Source organism: Melospiza georgiana, chromosome 2 (genome assembly GCF_028018845.1).
Source record: "Melospiza georgiana isolate bMelGeo1 chromosome 2, bMelGeo1.pri, whole genome shotgun sequence".
In the NCBI taxonomy this organism is placed as follows: Eukaryota; Metazoa; Chordata; class Aves; order Passeriformes; family Passerellidae; genus Melospiza; species Melospiza georgiana.
In genome coordinates this window covers 30,089,832-30,113,970 of record NC_080431.1, presented here as the reverse complement: position 1 = coordinate 30,113,970, position 24,139 = coordinate 30,089,832, and the positions used below count along the sequence as shown (strand labels likewise).

Here is a 24,139-nt window from a genome sequence, read left to right as displayed (position 1 = left end):
CCAAAATTTTTAGCAAGGATCAGCTTCTGGTAGGGCCATTCTCTCTCTATTAAGCATAAATAAGAAGCCCTGTACCTCAGTGAGGATAAAGGGAGCTAAGCTGAATCATAAATCTGTTTGTCAGTCGTCTCCAGCACTGGTGGGCAGGTCGGACACAGCTTCACAAAAGAAGCAGTGCTGGAATATGAAGGAAGCAGCGTCATGGATATAAATGTTTAAAAATTCTTTTTATTTTTATTAGCAGAATTAGACCGGAGTTAATTTCATAGATTGAGAGAATCATAAAATGGTTTGGGTTTGCTTCCCCACGCACTACAGGCTTGCCTCAAACTCAGGAAAACTAATATTCTGCTAAATCTCTTTTCTTGGGAAGTAAGTAGCATAAGAGGCCTGCTTCTTCTTTTTGGCTGATGTCTATTTTGTTTGGACATCAAGTCCATGACTAACAATTTTCTCTTCACAGTATCTCCAGAACCCCACCTCAGAGTTTAATAAGAGAAATCTCTTCTCTTACTACTGCTAATAAGAATTATAAATAGCCTAAAAAAGGCAGGAAAAAAGTGGATGGGCATATTTACAAACTTGTTATAGTAATTTTAAACTAAAATGTCTGAAGGAGTGGACAAAAATTATTTTAAAGGTAATAATCAAATTCTAAAAGAAACATATTATATTTAGCATAAGGCAAAAAAAAATTTAAGCTATGGTCAAAGAAAAGCCAGACAAAAGTATATATCAGCAGCTAAATAAATAGACATCAGCATAGGACTCTTATTAATCTGATTTTTTATACAGAACAGCAGTTTTCAGGTACTGATGCAATTCAAACCATGACATCTTTCTAATTTACACTGTAAAAATTCAATATTACTCAAGAACTAGAATTTCTTTTCAAAATGAACTTCATACTGTAAGTATTCAGTCTCAAAACATACCCCTCAGTATTCTTAAGAGCTCTATTTCATTACTTATAACAGAAAAATTATGAGAATCTAGCAAATGGTAGAAAATACACCCACACAACTGCTACTAAGTATTTATTTATGCCCACAGGAACGCGTTGCTTAAAAAGCGTTTTTTATTCTTAGCAAAATATGTATCTAATTCACCACATTAGCTGAATTGCATTGTTGCAAAAATTTTTATGCAGAAAACAGCAAATACAAGACTGACATGCTGCAACATATATTTTTCATTCACAAATCTGAAGAAATGGATACTGGTGTCTTTTCTGCTGGCACAGATTTCTAGGTGATGCAGAGTTACCAAGGACTCTACAAGCCCCCAATACCACTATTCCTCTTCACTGCAAGTGGTAAAAGAATCACACTCCACACCCGCTCCCATTACAATATCATTAATCCACATGCCAAGATAAAGATTTTATGTACCAGTATAACCTGGAGGTGGTGGCCCCTCCACTCTAGGCCAAGAAAAAGTCTTGAAATTAAAAGGAACAACATGTTAGTCTGCATAGACAGATGATTTTTGAATTACGTAGATGAATCACAATACCATTTAAAAAGAAAAGGAAAAAACCCAACCCTTCTGCACCCAGCTCAAACAGAACTTAATTTACAGTAATTATTCATCCTTTTGAAACTTTTAAAGTGCCATTATTGTTGACATCTTAGTAGCCCATGCATTTTCTATCAAACAGACAGCTCTATTCAATATGTGTCATGTCTAGGCAACAAAGTAATCATGAAAATTAATGATAATGTTATGAATCTCAGAATAAAAGCAATTAACTTTTTTTTTCCAAATGCCAAAGGTACAAAACCTCTAAATCCTAATTAGTTCTTTATCATCTTATTTCATATTTTTCCACAATATACAGTTATTATTTAATTGAAAGATACACTGGGGATTCATTTTCCATCATGATGGAGTAGTTTTGCTCGTGTTGACAATGTCAACTTTTCTGAGAAGAATCTCTCCTCTGAAAGTCTGAATTTCCTTGTATTGGGTTTGTGTGGCCAGGTTTTAGTAGCTGGGAAACACAGGGGTGGCTTCTGTAAGGAGCTGCCAGAAGTTTTCCCCATGTCTAGCAGAGCCAATGCCAGCCGGCTCCAGGATGGTCCCACTGCTGGCCAAGGCTGAGCCCATCAGGGATGATAGTAATGCCTCACTGATAAAATATTTAAGAAGGGGAAAAAAAGTATTGTGCAGATGTAATTGCTCTCTGAGAAGAGAGAAGGAGAGGAACAGCCCTGCAAACCCCAAGGTCAGCGAAGAAGGAAAGAGAGGAAGTGCTCCAGGTGCTGGAGCTCAGATTCCCCTGCAGCCCATGGTGAACACCATGGTGAGGCAGCTGTGATCCTGTAGCTCATGGCTGTAAATGGGAGTGCAGAAATCCACCTGCAGCCTGTGGGGGAGCCCACACTGTAGCAGGTGGATGCCTGAGATGAGGCTGTGAACCCATGAGAAGCCCGTGCTGGAGCAGGCTCCCATCTGGGACCTGCAGATCCATGGAGAGAGGAGCGCACATTGGAACAAGTTTTCTGCCAGGACTTGTGATTCCATGCCCCATGATGGGGCAGCCTTTTCCTGAAAGATTGCACCTTGTGGAAGAGTGATCCACAATAGAGCAGTTCATGGAGAACTGTTGGCTGTGGGATGAAGTTGTGTTGAGGAAGTTTGTGGAGAATGGCTTCTTGTGGGAGGAATCCCACGCTTGAGCAGGGTAAGGACTCCCCTCCCTGAGCAGCGGCAGGAACAATGTGTGATGAACTGACCAGAACTCCCTTTCCCCATCTCCCTGCACTGCTGCAGGGTAGGAGGTAGAGCTGGGAGGGACGGGGGTTGGGAGGAAGGTGATTTTTAAGATTTCTTTTACTTTTCATTATCCTGCTCTGATTTTGTTAGTAATAAATTCAATTAATATCTCCAAGTCTGTTTTGCCTGTGATGGTATTTGGGGAGTGATGTCTCCTGGTTCTAAACTCAACCCATGAATCTCTTATAATACTTTCTCTCCCCTGTCCAGTTGTGGAGGGGAGTGACTGAGAGGGTTTGGTGGGTGCCCAGTATCCATCCACGGTCAACCCACTACATTCCTCTAAAATGGACCAAGCAGAGAGTTATCACACAAAATCCCTTTATTTCTATTTTCACAGTAGAAAGAAAAGAATTATCTTGATCACAAGCGTTGGGTCAGGCCATAAACAATAACATGCTGAGGATTAAAGTAATCCACTATAGCATGTTTTTCTCACAGAAAAAAAAAAATCTGTTTTACTGAATATCAGACAGATAAAATTTATTTTACCTTTTCCATTTAATTTTTTGACACACGATCTGTGCAGATCAGTTAATGTACAGGATCTGATCCCTTATGTGCTGTTACCAAGAGAAGTGCACTATGCTGTTGAGAATTTACTGTGTTCTGTTCTTGTTTTCAACTGAAATGGAAAAGCTTTCCTATCATCATGGCGAATACAAATGCAGCTCTTGTTTCCTAATTATCGCAGCTATTCAGACCTTGAAAATATGACTTGTTTTTGCTGTAGCTGTACTGTGCAGATCTTAGGGGTGTCATAGAAACTAGGAATGATTCACTGAGAAGGCATGTTCCTTCTCAGTCAATAGTGAACCAACAATCCAGAACAACGCAAAGAAAAATTGGTCTAGTGAAGATTGTATCTTCCTTGAAATAAGTTTTTGACACATCATTTGCTTTTCTCTATTCCTTTTGATAACTAAATTCAATACAGCATTTTCCCCATAATTTTTTTTTTGCTACAGCTCTGATGTTTTATGTATCTCTCTGATAAACAACTTGTACCTTTTTAACAAGAGGGAAGAAATTAGAACTTTATGACAGAAAAAATCTCATCAAAGCCTACATCAAGTGACAATGACTTTTAAATACCTTCTGCATTTTTGAGTGAAATGTTCAAACACTACGCAACACAGTACTTTTTAAAGTGTGGAAATAGAAACAATACAATTTCTCTGCCTAATAGCAATCTTCCCCTTTGTTTTACAAAAATGATCCATTTACCTCTAGATAATATGTATTATGCCTGGCTGAGTACCATCTCCCTGTGTCATTCAAAGATTCTGCAAATAGAGTTTAAATTTACAACATTTTGATGAAACTTGAACCAGAAAAATCAGTTCTCTATCATGTCTATAGCATTAGTTTTTTAAAAAGATAGCATAGTCTGTGCATGTAGCTGATCTTAGTTTAAATAGGATGATTACTCTTTCCCCATCACAGCTGTTACATCCAAAATCCCCATATACAGTAGCCTGTTAAATCTTTTTAAAGATACTGGATGACTAGAAGACTTAGAACCTGGCCAGTTTAAGTGCAGCCAATTTGTGTCCAAGAGTAAGCACAGTCTGATTCACTACCTTTGTGTTGCACCTAATATTTCATTGGCATTCTTTCTTAAAACGCTGCAGGCACTTAACTAACAAAATCTGGGAAGATGTGTTTTTTAAAAAAACAGCAAATAGCAGTACAAGGTATCACCATGTGATTGAGAAAATTCTGCTAAGACTGGTAAGTAGGGAGAGACAAAGAAGAAAGGGAAAATTACATACCACTATTTGTGTTTGTTGTAGTCCTCCCTCTTCTTCCACCCTACAAAACAAGATCCCATACAGCAAGCGTTATCTACTCTAGGAAACTGTCAATCACAGGGGTATTGCATACAGAAAACTTCCACCCTTTCTCCCCTTTGCAGTTCATAAAAAAAAAAAAAAAAAGAAAAAATTGTATAATAAGGAAATATTCCATTATGGAGAAAGCATAATATGAAAAGGGGAAAGAGGGAGGAAGGTAGGATGGCAGAAAACAAGACTATGACAAAGACAATTACTAGTAGGTAATTTAGACCTTTGTAATTTCTGTCTCCTCCCATCCTATAAAACAAGATTTCATAGAACAAGCAGAAGTGGTAAGAAATGAAACTGGGAGACAGGATGTCTAAATTGCCAGCCTGAAGAATTCTTCAATCAAATTATGTCTTAAGCACCAAGTCTTGATCAAATGATCGAATCTCAGCTTTGCATATAACAAATATTGCTACTTCAGTCCTTGGTCTTGAAGATTGAAATGCTTCCACTGGGCTACTTATGAGCAGGTACATACCAAAGATTTTCTGTACCAAATTGAGTATCTTTATAGCACTGCTTATTTCTAGCATTACTAAAAGCTTTCTTTCTCATGGAATGAAACAGACCTCTTCTTCAAATGAGTGTGATCTAGGTCAGAGGTGATGCAAGGACATCTGATGGCTCTTAAGTGACCAAGAGGTAAAACAGTTAATGTGTAATGCTGAAAACTGAAGGAGAAAAACACGTACAGTTCATCTGGAAGTAGTTAGTTCAGAAAAATAATGAATTCTGACTCCAGTGACTGTTTGTGTAGAAGGAAATTATAGAGCTCAAAGAAACTTTTTTATGTTGAACACTTGGAATATCCATATTTTGAAATAAGGTATATCCTTGCTTACTGTCAAGGTTGCATCTTGAATACAGCAGGCACAGAAATTTCTTGAGCATTAAAAAAGAGTTTTTGATGATCTTACTGGAAGTAGGAATTAACACCCAATCAGAGATCACTCAATAACAAAATGGTCCTAAAATAACAGATATCAACAGATGAAAAACCGTGTCAATTCTTAAAAATGTAAAGAGAAACTAATGCTGCAACTATAAGACAAATAGGATGTAATTATTACCAGAATTGTAGGTAAGTTCAAGGAGACTGAAAGAATATTTTTTGAAATACATTAATTTCTGCAGCAGGTTATGGTGCTGCTTTTATACACATTTAAGTAGGCAACAAAGCCAAGAGAGGAGGAGAGGGCAAATTAGATATTCATGCAATCAATGGGCAAATATTACAACAGGGCAAGCATTAGAAAGGAAGTTTCCTGACATGTTAAATAAATGCATCTTCTAACTGCAACTTCTGGATCATAAATTACCTGGTTTCAAGAAAATCAGAAACCATTCTTCTATATCACTTCCCATAGGAGTAACAGTTTTTTCACTAAGCCATAGAAACTGGAATATAGTCGAGTCATACATTTGAAATGTTACAGTACTGGGAAGCTTGCAAACTTTAGAGACTGATCTTTTTCTTAAATGACCTTTATAAAAATTTTACCTACACAAGATGCAAAGGTTTGAACATAAAAAATTAAAATTCCTCAGCTCCTTATGAAATCTCCTTTAGAACAATATAATTAAGTCATTAAGACAGAGCAAGAGGGAACAGCAGTATGGTGGAAGAAGCAAAATCCAAGAGAAGACAACATAAGCTGGTTCTTCTCAATAGTAAACCCAACAGAAGAAAACCCTGAGGCTGGCTGAAGATAAAAAAACCCAATCTAAAAAAAAAGATTTAACTTAGAATCAGAGAAACTGTGAGAAAACCGAAATGTACTGCCATTCCTGGAGAAAAGAGGAATTAAACTAGAAAGCAAAATAAATTACATATTTGCCTTATATGGTAGCTACAAAATAATCTGTAAACTTCTATTTCCATGTAGCACCATGTAGCAAAGAGAAGATACTTCTTGATGACAGTCAAGAAAAGTGAAGAGCTACAGGTCACAAGAGAACAAAAGAAGGCAGCACTACCAGATGATCCACTGGATTAGGGAATACAAGGCAAACTGGGTCCTATAGATGCTCCAAGCAGCTGGCAATTGATACAGCTGCTGCAATACCCAGCAATTTCTGGCTGCCCAAATCTGCCATTCATGTCTGCTTTACCAGAACCAGAACCATCAACCATGCTCAAATGATCTTTTCACAAGGGCAGGCAAACAAAGGAAATACCTTTAAACTGAAAAGCAGCAGGTTTAAATTTCATGTTAGGAAGAAATTTTTCACCATGAGAGTGGTGAGGTGCTGGGATGAGCTGCCCAGAGAACTTGTAGATGCCTCATTCCAGGCAGTGTTCAAGGCTAGCAGGATGAGGCTTTGAGTAACCTGGTCTAGCAGAGGGTGTTTCTGCCTGTGGCAGGGGTGTTGGAACTAAAGAATCTTTAAGCTCCCTTCCAACCCAAACCATTCTATTACTCTGTGATTCTATGATTATATAGATTGCTATGCAGATCCAGAGAACATAACACCTCTGCCCTGCTACCTACAGAAATTTTTTTCCAGAGAAGAAAGGCAGAAATTCAAATAAGGAGCTGGAATGAAACCCATAGCATGGAGTTGCACTTCTGACTTTGTCTGTGGAAGCTGTTTTGATCCTACAGGCTTCTGGAGTTCCAGTCAAGTCCTGCTTATACACATCAGCCACTGAAGACAGAAGACAGCAGGCTTGGATTTCCCTTGGGAGTTAAAGCTTTGCTCCTTCAAACACTTCTTATTCAGCAGCAATAATCTTTGTAGACCCAGCAGTCAGACTGCATCATCTTTATATGCAGTTTGCTGTCAGACACACGCTGCCTGTTCAGATTAATTGGAGTAAAGCCTGCCCAGAGTACCCAAGGAGGCCCAAATCTCACAGCACAGAGCTGGTAATATGAGCATAATGCTCTTAGGCCCGTAAACTCTGCACTCAGTCATCTTCATTCCAAATAACACATACGATTTTCTCACCAGCTTGGTTATGCAGCACACAGTGCATTTCTGGCCTGTTAATGGCCATGAAGACACAGAGAGCACATTAAGAGATGTTGTTCACTTGTGGTGTTGGGAAGACCCTTTGGAATGAAAAGTTAGCCAAAAAATATATATAAGCCATTCCTACAGTACCAAATTGGTACTTTAGTAAAAATCATCAAAAGATTGATTTCAATTAAACATATTTTAACTAACATGAAATATATAATTTCTTATGTATAATATATATGTAATACATATTTAATATATTAATATATAGTAATATATTAATATATTACTATATATAATATATATTAATAATACGTAATACATAATTTCTTCTTTCTCCATCAGAAAAAATGCTTGATCTTAAACAGCCTTGCTGAAGTTGCACAAGTTTCATTGGTTGCAGGCATTTCCTCATACAAAAGATATAACATTGGAAATACCTGCTGAAAAACTGTACCCAAAGTCTGAATTGGCTATTTTTTGGTGCTAAATATCATAACCTAAAGAGTTTTGAAAATTCATCTAGAAATCCGCGAAAAGATTATTTTTTTTCCCTCTGAAGAAAACTATCCCATTTGTAAATTCCTCTACCAATCTGCAAAGCAATTGGGTTTTTTGGTAAAGTTATTTTTATCTGTGTAAATCTAATTATTTGAAGAACGGGTCCCACTGGTCTGCATAGCACCAGCCACAATGCTGGATCAGAAGCAGTCAGTACAGACACAAAAAGCAAGGAATCTATTTCTGTAGGAGGGACAGTCTTTTCTAGGTGGGACACGCTCTGTTTAGCAAGTGATGAATGTGCACAGAATAAAGAGTTTGAAGTGAATGCCTATTTTAAAAAGAGAATGACTAAATAATAAGAACAGTTACAAAAAGACCACCTTTTGGGCAGAGAGATGAAGGACAGTTATACTGATTGTAAAGAACACCTCAGCTGCCAGAATACTTGGAGGGGGAAGAAATACAAAGGAAAAGACCCAAGGATCATAAAAAGCCAAAAAAAATGGCTGCTGACAGATCATTTCATGAAAAAAAAAAAAAAAAAAAGAAAAAGCAAAAATTGAAATTTCTCACAAAATCTGAAAAGATGCTGTGCTCAGTTATATCTGCAGCCTGAATTTTAGCATAAGCATTACCAGAAGACAAACATCTGAAAATAGCATTCAAATACTGGAACTTCTGTTTTCCTTGGTAGTCTATTTGGGAAAGGAGGAGAAAAGATTTTAAAAAGTAGAAAACAAAAAGGAAAAAATTACTGAAAAATTAACCAACGAACCCTGGAACACTAAGGAGTAGAATGAGGAAATGAGACAGCTCCTACTAACTGACCACTCTGCCAGGATGTCAGTGACATTGGATATTTCTGTGGAGCATGCAGCGCTCGCAGATAGAACAATGTGATTTCCACACTACTGCAAGGGACAGGCAACCTGTGACACGTGAGCAAATAATGTTGACAAAAGTTTGAATATGATTTTTTTTTCCCCTCAGGTATCTTTGAGGCATGTACAAGAAGAGAAACACTTCATACCTGAGCACCCTGTTGTTTTTTGAAAGCCAAAGCCTTCAGCTCAGAGCCCAAGTGTTAAGAGAGCCAGTGGGCTAGTGTAGAGTGCAACTGAATTGTTTCCACCTCCCACTATTCAATTTTCTTTCTGTTTCCTCATTTCAAATTGGTGGAGCTATCTTGCTTGTTGTGAGGAAAGTTATTTTGTGGGCCAAGGTAAGAAGCAACATATGAAAATAAAATTAACATAAAGTGTGAAAAACAGGACAGAAAATTTCTTTGGTTAAGGTTCAGCTATCTCTGAAAGATGAACATAGAGTTCAATCACCATACAATAGCAGCACTTTAGATGTTGGAAAAACATCTTAGATATTTTTCCTTCTGTAAGAAAGGAAGGAAAAAAAAGGGAGAAAATACATACTAGATGAGAATGTGGAGTTTGTTTTTCAGGCCTTTACTTCTATAACAATGTTACTCAGAAATTTAAAAAAATATAAATCTAAAAATACAAATCTACTAAATGTGGATTTATATCAAAGAGACCAGACATTTTTCAGACACATTTTAAATGGGTTTCATGAGACCACATATTGTGTTTCCCCAGAGTCTTTTCATTTTTTGTTATCTTTACAATGAAAATAAGGGTTAATACATTCTAGAATGGGATTTAATGTTCAGGTCAGTTAGGCTTGTGCTCATTAGCTCACTATAAATGCACATATAGTGAGCCCACAATGAACTACAGACATTTCTCTTTTTTTTTTTTGAAAGGTAACTAACCTCCTCTGGCTCAACAGCCCCCATAGAACAACCAAAGTTACCCTGTATGTACCTAACAGCTCAAAAATTGCAATATAAATAATAATTATTGTCTAGTCACCACAGTTAATCACTCACTGCACTGTGGACAGGCAATGTGTCAAGCAAATACCAGCTGTAAAAATGCAGCCATATAATTAAATGAATTAATTTCATTTATAAATGAGTACCTTCTGCTCTCCCAAGTTTGCTTCAAGAATTAGGATTTTATAATACCATGTTTATTGTTTCAACCCATTTTTACATGAAGAAAGTGATGTACAAGACTGGAAGAAAAGATCGCATGAGCTTCTAGGATGTGAGCACTGCAGTTAAATGCAGATCTTATGGGACATGGTTATGGGGACCAAAGGAAAACCAGAAACGAAAGGGAAGGGGAAGGGGAAGGGGAAGGGGAAGGGGAAGGGGAAGGGGAAGGGGAAGGGGAAGGGGAAGGGGAAGGGGAAGGGGAAGGGGAAGGGGAAGGGGAAGGGGAAGGGGAAGGGGAAGGGGAAGGGGAAGGGGAAGGAGAGGAGAGGAGAGGAGAGGAGAGGAGAGGAGAGGAGAGGAGAGGAGAGGAGAGGAGAGGAGAGGAGAGGAGAGGAGAGGAGAGGAGAGGAGAGGAGAGGAGAGGAGAGGAGAGGAGAGGAGAGGAGAGGAGAGGAGAGGAGAGGAGAGGAGAGGAGAGGAGAGGAGAGGAGAGGAGAGGAGAGGAGAGGAGAGGAGAGGAGAGGAGAGGAGAGGAGAGGAGAGGAGAGGAGAGGAGAGGAGAGGAGAGGAGAGGAGAGGAGAGGAGAGGAGAGGAGAGGAGAGGAGAGGAGAGGAGAGGAGAGGAGAGGAGAGGAGAGGAGAGGAGAGGAGAGGAGAGGAGAGGAGAGGAGAGGAGAGGAGAGGAGAGGAGAGGAGAGGAGAGGAAAGGAAAGGAAAGGAAAGGAAAGGAAAGGAAAGGAAAGGAAAGGAAAGGAAAGGAAAGGAAAGGAAAGGAAAGGAAAGGAAAGGAAAGGAAAGGAAAGGAAAGGAAAGGAAAGGAAAGGAAAGGAAAGGAAAGGAAAGGAAAGGAAAGGAAAGGAAAGGAAAGGAAAGGAAAGGAAAGGAAAGGTTTTAATTCCACATCAAGATAGAAACACTTGTAATATTTTGACTTTCTGGCAATACATACAGTTTTGTGTGGTTTAGATATGCAATGAATGATTAGCTTTCCAATGTAAAGCAGTAATCTAAGTGTGAATCTGATCAAATAATTATAATACCACCCCCAAATTTCAGTGAACCGTATACAATGGTCATCATGAAATACAAGAGAAAATTTTCTACAGAAAAGATGCAAAAGCTGCTATAAAACAGAAAAGCGGGAACATGGGATGAGAAGATAAAGAGCTACGTGTTGGTTTTACATGAAAGTCTGAAGTGTTAATGACAAGATACCTAACCTGGAGGAGAAAATCTTATTCCGAGCTACACAAGCTGAGCCCCCATATGAGCAGAGTGAGGAGTTACATTTGGAGGAGAGAAAAGAATTGGAGACAACAGAATAACAGAAAATGTGCGTGGGTGTGTGTGTGTGTGTGCATGCCTGTGTGTGTCAGGGGGAGACTAACATCAGAAGAAACTAAAATAGAAGACAATTAGCAGATGAGGGAAGCAGGCATTTAAAAGAGCTGAAAATAGATTTTAAGAAACTATAATTAGTCTCAAAAAGAAGAAATACATGAAAGAAAGAGCCACACAGTAAGTAGAGAGCAAAGAAATAAATGACACCTCAACACCTTTCTAGAAATCTGTTTTCTGTAGGTCTCACTAGCACACTGACTGCCAAAAATAGTTTTAAAAGCTATAAAAAATACATTTACGTGTTTAGACACACAATTAAATGCTGAAGGTTGTAGAACTGCATTTGAATACTGAGGTCTTTCTGCATGCCTCGATGATTCAGTCTAATATGTAAGAACTGGGCTGTTTTTTAACTTGCAAGCCTTCCCAAGCACCAGAATATGAGCTAAGTTGAGTAATATCAGTTGTAGAAATGTTGATTATGTCCCCTCGGTACATTGCTAGCTTACTTTGTCTTTAAGGTATATTATGTGCTGAAGCAATAAGAACACATTATGTTGGTCTGTAACAGCTTGAATCCAGGGCTGGCATTTTGTCCAGTCTGCAGATCAGACAGCTGTTGAGTGGTACCTAACCTGCATCAGCAATTATTCTTATGTGTCCAACACAGTGTGCACAATGACAAATGTCTGGTTTGTTTCCTAATCTATTTTTTTTTTAATTCTTTGTTCTTCTACTAAAAGAAAACTCAATAATGAGCTCAAAAGGAAAGAAAGAAATTCTAAACTCCATGGAAAATTAACTATTTATGTGTCTTTTGTACATTTTAAAGCCCCTTTTCACACTAAGTATTACTCACACTTTGTAAGTTGTTGTAACTTGCCACATAGACTAACAATTACAGACTAGATTTGTGCACATTCACTTGGTCCTGTTATAGTTCTCCAATAAGTGAATTAATGAATACTGACCTATCTCCTCCACACAATAGTTCGAAAAAAAAAAAGCCATTAAGAAATTCTTTGCGGATGATTTTTTGTAATTGCCCAGCTTCCATTCAGGTACCGAAAAAAGATTTTCCAAAATGCTTAGCAACTGACATATTTAGCATATTCCAAAAAAGCTGATGCCTTATTTTGATAGCTATATAAGATTGAAGTATTTTGCCAGTGTTTTAGAAAAAGATAAACTTAGTTTAGAAAACCTAATCCTCTTCCATTGACACCAAAAGTAAATCACCTTAATGTAACTGTAATTAATTTGGACCTGAAAAAATATTTCCAGCATGATGTCCAGCTCTGCAAATATGACAAGTGGAAAAATTATAGAGCCTGCTATGCACACTCTTTCACACACTTTGTGAAATAATAAGGAAGGACAGTATAAAACTTAATCAGATTAAGATGCAAAGCAAGAATCTGCTCACCTAAATTTACTCAGAGCTTTCTGAAATTGAAAGTATATTTACCAAGTGAATAAAGCATGAAAGCTTCTAACATGTAAAACAAAAGAATCATCTGGGTTAAATACTATATTACTCTAGTCTGATGGAAGATTTTAATTTCCTTACCAGATATCCTTCAAAAGAGTATAATTTAATCTGGCTTCATATCCCACTACTGAATATTTCACAGAAAAAGTTTTGAATGGATTTCCACCTCAAAGAATTTCAAAATTTTGCAGCAAATAAGGCAAACATGACCGAATTTCACTTCGTATCAGTCAACATGGTAATCACATACATGATAAATTTTCTGCAGCAAAACTACCCTAAGAAAGGCCATCCATATCCTCACAAATGAGCCCCAAGATATATGTGAGTCTCCCTGACCTGTAGCACTTCTCCTGCCAACCTGCACATCATTAAGCAGTGGATAACATCTGTAAATACCCGGGACTGGCAGAGTTCAGCACCCCGATGTGTGTGCAGTGTGTGCTTTCCCTCTTACTTCTCACACATGGGCATTGCTTATGGAGCAGGGAACGTGAGCAAAGAGCCAGCTGATGTGCAGCAGGGTAGGAAATGGGATCTGTCACGAGTGTCTGAAGCCAGCAGTGTCTCCCACCAATCCATCTGTGGAGGTTCCTCAGAGGAACACAGGACAGACATTTTTAAGGATGACAGTAATCTCCACTCTTGATCTCTGCAACAGCTGACAGCCAGGGAGATCCTAGGTCAAACTGTCCAGTCTTCTCCAAATTTCTGCAGCAGACAGATATTCAATTGGCCAGGGAAAAAATCTGCTCAAATGTTCAAATTTCTGATGTTATCCCAAGATCATTGTGGAATATTCTGACTGTGGCAAGGACTCAGAGCTGCATTTAATCCAGTATTATGCAATCACCAGAGAGGAAAATTAATCCCTGAACAAAGCAGTTCAAGGGAAGCAGCACTGGGTACTGCAAGGAAGAGGACATGCATTTTGTAGCTGAAGGAGCCAGCAAATTGAAAGAGCTGGAAATTTAAGGGTTCCCTGCAATATCTGTAGGGCTCTTAGCACTTCTCAGGATGAGTTGTTGGGTCTTCAATTTAAAGAAACGTCTGAGAGTCTTAGAGGGTTTAGAAAACAACAGCACTTGTTCTGTTTTGCCATTTTCATCTCAAAAGATGTAACGTAACCTGGAAAAAAAAGAAATCATACCATCCAAAAAAGTAAAACACCTAATTTAATGACATCAACATCTCAGTCTGGAATACTGTAGTTAAAAAACCGTAAATCAAAATTCTTCCATTTTAAAGGTGATTAAAAATATAAATAAATATAAAAATTTTGTAAATAAATACAGATGGACACTTACTTCAATCCGAGCAATTGGGTTGTAGCAAATCAATCTCTCACACATCCATTAGAACTAGGAACTTGTTTCTGTAGTGTGAAGACAAACTAAATCCAACACTTAAGGGAAGAGTAATATTGACACTGAAGTACAGCTGAGAGCTTTAGCAAACATCTTAAATGCTAAATCTCACCACCACCACCCCCTGCTGATGCAAAAGGAACCTCTCCTGTACTTACCCATGTGCAAGGAGTTATACAGTAGGCTGAAGGTTCAAATTAAAAACCCTGCATGGATACTCACTATGTATCATCACAGTTAACCCCTAATTATTAGGGAAATCAAAAGGATAAACACCAGAAAATTATGAAAGAATTGCATCTAAATTTTAGGGGTTTAATCATCATATTCGACATCAAATTTAGGTCAGTAAATGAACTGGGGTTTTTTACCAACAGTATTTCATCTTAATCAATATCTTGCACAACAAGTCACAGTTTCAGCACACTCTCTTTATTTCAGCAGTTTTAAAAATGCAGTGCAAAATATAGTTAAATTATTCTCTTGTAAACTACTATCTTTGGCTCTGGGGAACAGAAAGCCTCCCAATTCTGCCCAGTTAAAAATTTTTCACTAACTTCTACATGAAAATAAGCTTTCCAAATCTTACTGGGATTTTCTCATACTACTAGGAAATTCTTTGAATATATTACAGAGTTTTATTTAAAAAATAAAAAGACAGAAAATAAAAGCTATAAGATTTTTCTCTTCCCACAGAAAATGTCCTTCTTAGCTGGCAGCAGGAAGGGTGACAAATACGCTGTTCCTGGACTGAGACAAGAGGAAATCAGCTGTTATTGACATAGAGGGATGATGCTGCCACACTTCAAGGAGACTCTGTGTGCAAGAACACCAAACCTTCTGGACATGGCGTCCTCACATGGGACAAACTCAGCCCACTGTGAAACTACCACATGTTAAATCACTTGAAGCATGTGAATGCAACTTTTCCAGCCTCATAATGCTTCTTATATGGGATTTCTGAAGTAGAACTTCAGCAGCCTGGAAGATAATATTTTTGTTTGTTTTGTTTGTATTTTTGGGGTTTTTTTGTTTGTGTTTTTTGGTGTGGCTTTGTTTTTGTTATTAGTAATTGGGAGAACTTGCTGTATTTGAAGAATTTGACTATTGGCCACGTTTCTCACTATGGCAAGCATGGTTTACAGTTCAATGCCAAGGAGCATTTACAAAATACTTTCTTCTGTGCATTCACCTTCAGCTTTCATACCTTCTCTCTTTCTCACTTAGGCTCAAATTCATCCTAGCAGGATACTCTAAGAAAATCTACCCAAATGAAGACTGGAAGTGATAACTATATTTTCATTTAGAGCACCTCTCAATCCCACTTCCTCAAAATTCCAATTTAAAAAAAAACCCAAGAGATTGTATTATTTGTAAAATTCTTCCCAATGATTGAGGTTTAAATAGTTATTCTTTCTATGAAGAGCAAAATTACAAGGTATTTATAAAGCTCAAAAGAATATGTAATTTTACTATAAAGGGAACCAATTTACTACAGAGTGAAAGTTGCCCAGGTGTTATAAATTTACTATTATCAGAAGAAAGGGAACAAAAATATTTAGCTATTCATTCTAGTCAAACCATGTAATAGAAACAAAACATGTCTACAATTATGCTATCCTACTCACATGAAAAATAGCAACCAGGAGAAAATAGAAGAAATTAAAAATTTCCTTCTCATAAGAACATTTAGTTTATATGCTATAAAGACATATGATTTGGTCAAATTCCAAAATGCACATTAAATGTTCATCATCCAAAATAATTTGAGAGAAAATACACATGTGTCATGTCTAAAATTATGAGGAGGTAAGAGTTCAAGGTGTGCAACCAGTCATATATTTCTGTACAGAAGCCACAACAAGCAGTACTCCTGAGCACCTTCCAAAATATAAAATTATTAAACACTATTAATCAGGTAAAACTTCGCATCCCTATAAATTCCTTAAAAGCCTTGCCTCCAAAATCCAATATGAATCAACTGCCTTGAAGCTGGGGATATCAGTCTAAAAGCCACCTTCACAGCAAAAAATATCTGAGTTCACCTTCGTCCTTCAGAGCTCCAGTAATTTTTTGTCCACAACTCCTTCATCCTCTTGATGGACCTGGAGTTATCAGAAGGCTTTGCTCTCCCTGCAATTTGCCCTGATAGTACTTAGGGTCAGGTAAAAAAGCAGCAAGAGGCACTAAGACAACAGAAATCAGACCCATCAGCATCAGCTAAATCTGGGGTCTTGGACACAGCTGTTACACACATCACTATCAGGATTTTTCCCCTCTGCAGTGATGAAGAATTAATAGACATGCAGGAATAGCATCTTTGTCAACAAGTATTTGTTGATCACGACAAATGGTACCAGATAAATGACATAATAAAACTTTTTTGTCAGTTTTCACTGGATTCTTTGTGATCGGGAGTGGGTATGACTGTTGTAATCCTTGCTGTCTTCATAAACCCTTCTCTTTCATCCTTCCATCCTTTTACAGCTTTTCCATCTTCCTGTTTAAGCTCACCAACTTATTTCTTATTCTCCTTTCTCCCCTCCCACAGATGTGGATTTTTTTAGTCTATAAATCCCTCCTAGAAACCAGAACTGGGAAGGCAAATCTGAAGATGCCCAGCAAGTTCAGTCAAAATAGCAGCACTGACTTGACAACTTTGGTCCACCAAAACACTTCACAAAGGACAGTCATGTTCAAGCAAAAATTTGAGTTAGATATTATTGCAAATTCAGCAGATATGCTCTTTGTTTTGGGCTGTAACACTGTGTTGTACCACGAATTGGACTCTAAAGGTGAGAAGCCTGAACATTTGCATTGGATGCAAAATAAAAAAATTAATTTGAGGCTTTATTTTTAAATTAAATCAAGAGTTTATTTACGCTTCCAGTAAACAAGAAATTGATTTTGTGAAAAAAAATAACTCTTCAAAAGTATTTGAAGTATTAAACATTCCTTCAGGATAAAATTACAACAGAATTGGCTGAAGAATATATGAATGCAAATTAAGAAGGAGGAAATGAATTGTGGAGAAAAAAGCTCCCAACCTTTTAAATATCAGACTAGAGATATTTTGGAACACCTTACTCAGGTGAGTAGTGGAAAAGAAGAAAAAATATCACTATCTGACATGGAAAAAATTGCCTGCAATATTAAGAGTGTGAAACTCTACACAAGTTTCTCAGTCATTGCATTCTTAAATTCCTGACAATTATGAGCAAACAAAATGATCTTCAGATTCAAGTAAAGCCAAAATAGAAAAATTTTCCAAATAATATAGGAAACATAAAAAGGTGAAATTTTTGTTAGCTTTTTAAGGGAAATGAGAGGGAAGAAAGTGCAGGAAGATAATAATAACAAAGCTTTTTGTTTTAGTTACTTCTATTCAGCAGGAACCTGAAAAGGCAGGAAGTCAATTATACTCTGTAAATAAAGTTTTCATGAGAACACCTTTGGTAAGTATAACAGGTTCTGTGAAACTGCAACCATTATTCATTATCCATCTGTTCAGAAACACTTATTAGTTGCAATGTTTCTGGAGAAAGCAACACATACTGAATTTAAACTGAAGTCTCAATGCCTAGGTTATATCAGAAATTCCCCTGTGCAATTTTTCCTATATTTCTAAGAATCCCCACCTTCAGTTCTGTGACTCATTATTATTATTATTATTATTATTATTATTATTATTATTATTATTATTATTATTATTATTATCCTTAACATTAAAGTCTGAGACATTTCAAATGCATTCAGGCATTTCAGAAAAGCTCAAGATGCAGCTATTCCCCACAACAAGTGAAGGTACCACTGCACACAGCAGTAAATCACTGTTTGTCTTCCACAGCAAGAGCCTCTTTTATACACCATTCATGTGGGCTTTTGTAACATCATTCAGAAAAGCACTGTAAGCAATATTATAAATTCAGCACTGCCAGCATGGTGCTTACATTTTCACATTAACTGATGCTTTTGTCCCTGATAAGTAGAGATATGGTTTCTGATATCAGATAAACTTGGAAATGCTAAAATAAATGCCCCGTTGATAAAAGGGCTTGGAATAAATCACTCTTATCTGGCCAGGGAAGTGCCAATGATAAATTCCAGAGAACAGAAATTATGATGGGCTGTGCAAAGCATGGGGGCTGTTCTGTGCTCCCTCCAGCCTCCTCTTTGACTGCATCCACCCAGCTCCATACTCCCCCTCGCCTGGTGCCTCTGCTCAGGAAACAGGGAGAAGACCATGTGCAAGGAACAGGAGACTTGCATATCATGATGGTGGAAAAAAACACAAACCGTGTCACGAGCCAAATTTATGTATGTAAACATGCATACCTTTGTCTGCACTGATCTATGGAATTTACTGCCTCTGAATTTTGTCTTGCTACATATACAGTATGAGATCACAAGGAATAGAAATGAAATATCCACTTTAACACTGGAACAAAAATTTATGTTTTTAACGGGATTAATTTTAGTTAATAAAACTTTGGAACAACCTCAGTACAAGTTATTTAACAGAAATGATTGAGCATTTTTAGGAAAACTATAAAAAGGTTGTTAAAAACACTTGTGACCCTGTTTTTGGTCATGTAATTGAAATATCACTCAGTTAAACACTTCATTTAAATGTATATGGTGCTGAATGAAGAAAAATTACAGTAATTCAAACTTGCAGCTACTCATCTATATTCAATAATATGTGAAAAAAGTAGAAAGAAGAGAAGGATCAGAGAAGCCAATCTCCCATAGGTTATACAGTCATGCAGCCACTGTGAGAAGCCACAGAAAACACTTTTTAAGCTTTGTAATAAAGACAGATTTTGTTCATGAGAATACAATGCTTAAGATTTTATACTTAAAACAAACATTCAGCTAGTTTCTGGATGTGCCTTTGGAAATTGAAAACTTTTCTGTCAGCTGTTGGCTGATAAAACCAATTTTCAATAACCAAAGGTTTGGCATTATTTTCCCATTAAGAAATCCCAAAATAATGCCAATAATAAAAATTAAGATTGCATTCCACTGAACATGCTTACAGCCTGGTTTAATGCCTCATCTCCACTAATCCACTATGATTCAGGTGAGGTGTGTGCTGGGGAAAGCCACCCATCAAAATAATGAAACAAAACACACACATTCCATCTCTTCTGTGTTGCTTCACCATCTTTTTGTTATTTTCCACACTGTGTCCCACTCAACTTAATTTGCTCCAACAGTGGTGCTATGGTTTTATCACTACAGCCAAAGTTTTAAATTCTTCTAGCTAATGTTGAATAAGAAGCAGAACTTAGACTTATGGAGTTGCCCAATAAGCTATTCTGTTTTTCTTCTAAATGCACTAGCAAAATAAGAAACTTGTAAAACACCCTAAGGTAGACAATGATTGTACCTTTTCAATTACATTTACAGAATGTTATGGCACAAAAGAGAACTCTGAGAAAGATTCAATAATCAGGAACAGAAGACATATTATTGATATAACCATAAAACTGCAACAATCCTGATCAATACATAACATTCTTTTTCTGTTAAAAAAGCAATAGAACTCACCAGTACTCCTTTTTATTTACTTACAGTTGAAGAAATTTAATTTGGAAATAAAAACAAGGACCCCACACTACACTCATAAAATTCAGTAAATTGTAAGATCGGCTATTTTCAGGTTATAAGGTAATATATAATACTTACTGCTGAATCATTTACAAATATAAAATGTATTATTGGCTAGACAGTCCTCATAAAACAATGACCTTTAAAAATATATCAGAAATAAAGAAAAAACTATAACATATAAAGGAAAAATTTAATTTACTTTGCACAATCTGTCTTCTTCCTCTATACAGATTAATTAATACAAATTCTTTCAATCTAACTCATGCATCATTGGATTAACTTGGATGCAAGTAATTATATCTGCTTAACTTCCAAATTTTCAAGGTAAATCCAGTGCACTACAGTTATTTATTTCCATAACGCTTCATTCTCTTTTTATTTTTACTTCATCTTGTGCTAAAACAAGAAATTATTATAAGGCAATATACTGAGAGAAGAAATCCAAATACTATTTGACCGCGGAGATATATCCCATTTGAAGACCTGAAACTATGCATCACTAATTGCCACAAAAAGTTTTTCCTCCTGTTAACAAGAGAAAAATTAATGAGCTAGAGGAGCACCATCTGAAACAAGAATAATGTGAAGAACATCACGAAGGGCATGAAATTGGAAGGCATAAGGCCCAGAGTTCCAGTCTCAGTTTTTCATTCCTTACAAATGATATGTAATTTTTAGGACTTGCAAAGGAAAGAAAGGCATGATAGGTTTGGGATGGGTAGGAAAAGAATCCTGCAGCTTTATAGAGATAAATCAGGTGAACACAAATATGATCAGATTCCAGATAGGTAGCAAATAATGGAAGCAACATTTTTGGTTGTTATCTCTTCATTTCATCTAATTAAAACTTGGAAGAGGATGCTGAAGAAAATGGAAAAAAGGCAAAGACATGAAAAGATCAAAATGGAAATTGTATGTGATTCATTTGGTTGTTTATTTTTTCTGGTAAAGAAGAATGGTTATTACCTAAGTGGGGGGTAAGACAGAGACTAACATTTTTCAAGACCTGGATTTAGTCTATCCTTTAGATGAAATTAATTTAAAGGCTTTCTGCAGTTCAGACGTTGAACTGCATCTAATACTGCCAGGAATTTCTTTTTTTTTATTCACATGCATGTTCTTCTTTCATTATCTTAGCTTCTCTTTCACAAGTGCTAGGACAATTTAAATTTCCCAGTTGGATAACTTAGTGAATTTGTTATAACCTGCATGAGTAAAAAAAAAAGAATGAACAGGCCAAAATGAATACAACCTTCTTTTAACAGTTCTTATATTTAATTCCAACTGCAAATGTCAAGGTTTTCATGAAATGACTTCAGAAAGAAAAACTGTTTATAGGGGAAGGAATAGCTGTGAAGATGACTATGTCAGATTTTGGCTTCTTTGTCCTTTCTCTAAAGGCTACATAAATCAGATTTGATGTTAAAATCAGTACAGGGAGATGATGGGGAATGAAAAAAATAACTAATAAAAACTTAAATGTTTATTTATCATAAATTGATTAGCAAAACACAAGTCTGTTATGCCAACTTTCCACTCCTTATTTATGTTTATTTAAACTATTTTTGGTCCTGTTCAGAATCTTAATAGAAAGTAGGAGTTTTCTCCTACTACCTCTGTATTTCACTTAGTGGTCTAAAAGCAGCCTATCAGCAATTTCTTCATGATGTGATGAAGAGTGATATTGTCTTTTTAAAACTTAATTTGAAAAAACACAGATATATGGAGCACATGTCAAAAGATGTCAAAATAATCATTTGCCAAACCTAAATATTTGGCTGGAATGTATTTTTCACTTTTCACAAGAATGGATTTTTTTTTAATGGGAAGTGGAAAGAAAATAAAATAGGGGTAAAAAGGCAGCCTGGAGAATATTTAAATCGCATCCCCAGCAAGTGCAACACTTGGTGTATGGAGACCCCATATAAAATCTACTTGATGCAAAACCTTTTAACCTTGGTCTCCATACCCCAGTGAATTTTGATTACCAGGCTTTTTTTGGTCCAATGACTAAATATAGTAAAATGGCAAACAAATTGCAGTTAGGTCTGAACTGGATGATTAGCTATTCTGAGAAATATGCACGTGCATGTTAGCTCATCTCCAGTCATTCAGCTTGCTGCAGAACAGAATGAATTTAAATTCTGACATGTCCCATGGACAGGGAATCCACCCCTCCCAACTGTTCCTGCATACCATTATACTTCAAAGGATTTTACACCAAGGATGATCAGAGGACTGGGAAGCCTGCCATATGAGGAAAGGCTGAGAGAGCTGGGGTTGCTCAGCCTGGAGAAAGGAATGCTTAGGGGACACCTCATTACCATGTTCTATTATTTAAAGGATGACTAAAAGGAAGGTGGAGACACCCTTTTTGCACATGGAAAAGCTGAGGTGGAATAGGTACAATTTACCCCTGAGGAGATTCCAATTGGATGGAAGAAGAACATTTTTGACATTGAGAACAATCAGCCATTGGAACATTTTCCCTAGAGAAGTGGTGGATTCCCCAGAATTGAGCACTTTTAAGGTTTGCCTGGACAGGGTCTCCTGGGCCATCTTGTCTAGATTGTGCTCTCACCAAGAAATTTGGAACAGATTATCTGTAAGGTTCCTTCTAACCTGCTATTCTATGATAATATGAGATATTTTCTTTTACAGAGCGGCATTAAAAATGCCACAAATCATCCAATGAATAACAAAAAAAAAAAACCATCTCCTTTTAAGTGTATTCACTTAAAATTCACTTAAACATACATCCTACTTCTTAACATTTTAATTTTCAACAAATACATGTAATTAAAATTATTATAAAATAAGTAGGATGACTTTATTTAACAAAAGTCAAAGTATGATTCACCACACAAAATTGTTTTCCATAGCAACTGCTGAAAAAAACTGTTATTATTCATGCACTCTCATACATACATGTAGAACTATAAAAGTAAAGCCAATATTTTATCTTTTCCTAATGGTGCAGTCAAAAATTTAGATCCCATGCAAGGAAAATAAAATTTTGGAAGATTTTCTTGGAATGGATAGATAGTTTCCTTTTTCTGGGGAGAGGGGACGGTAGAGGTCGGGTTGGGTGGGGGTGGTGGAATATGACAATGCTTGTATTTTTTCTTTTAAAGAAAATGCATCAGTCAGATCGAGGAAACAGTTGATACAGGAAAGGGAAAAAAAAATCCCCAAACTCAGACATTGGTTGCTTCCATCAGCATAGCACATTCTGGATTTTAGGTAAAAGTTCAGAATAGATTCTGTTGAAAAATATTGGGAAAAGCCAGAAAAAAACCCTAGCATTTTAATTGTTTCACCTAGAAGTGTTGCACAAACTAGGATCAGCATTGAGAGCAATACTGCTGTCACTGGGGAGGATAAGATTTTCTGTAAACTCACAAGTTCCACAGAGAACATATAAAGAGAGCAAGTGCATGAGAACTCTGACACTGGGGAAGCTGTGAGAGAACAGGCATGAAAGAAATAAAATCTCAGGGTCAAGCTCTTTGTCACTGAATGCTGTAGATGAATCAAGGCATCAACAGACTTGAAAATTGATTTGACCAGTTCTCAGGCAAAATTTCTGAGTCAAATTAATAAAAGTACACTGCCTCTGACTCAGGACGCACCTAAACTTCTTGTTAGTGGAAAACTACGTTCTAGAAAAAGCACCCCTACTTGCTCACCCTGTTCTTACTGTTTTTCAGTTATCTATTATTGGGTTATGGCAAACAGAGTTAGTTGGACCTTTGCATTGAACAAGTAAATTTGAGCATGCTGCATACTGCTGCCTACATACCTGCCTTTAGATCACCGTATCAATATAAGCAAGATAATCAATCCCAAACAGCAAATTCCCATCTAGGAAAAAAAGTGAGCACAGCTCTGGTCTACGCTATATGGCATGAGCCTGGGTGCCATGTGTGGCAGCAGGGAAGGACAGACAACCTCAGCCTGCCTCTCCATCCTGCTCTCAGCACAAGTCTGAACCAGGAAGAACGAGGAGCACACACCAAGGACAATCATGCTCCTACAGTCTGCCAGCAATGAGCATCCTGCAGCTGATCATATGCCAGTACATTTTAAGGTCCATCAGGAGCCTGTTCACAAGACATATTTGCTTTAGAATAGAAAAAGTCAGTGCTGCTTTTAGCAAAACAGACCAAGTCAGCTCAACAGAAATAATCAAATTTAAAAAAAAACAACAACCAAC

At 37.0% G+C, this 24,139-nt stretch overlaps 1 protein-coding gene across 3 annotated transcripts in view; it reads right to left on the bottom strand.

The window, feature by feature from the left end:
* The window catches only part of FGF14 (fibroblast growth factor 14), a 381,757-nt gene that overhangs the window by 156,238 nt on the left and 201,380 nt on the right, over positions 1 to 24,139 (bottom strand). Inside the window, exon 2 of one of the 3 annotated variants that reach the window (XM_058042861.1) lies at positions 4,554 to 4,593. The exons of the other annotated variants lie outside the window; for them this stretch is intronic. The gene's annotated coding sequence lies outside the window, so the exon portion shown is untranslated. The remainder of the gene's footprint in view (positions 1 to 4,553; positions 4,594 to 24,139) is intronic. 3 annotated transcript variants of the gene reach the window in all.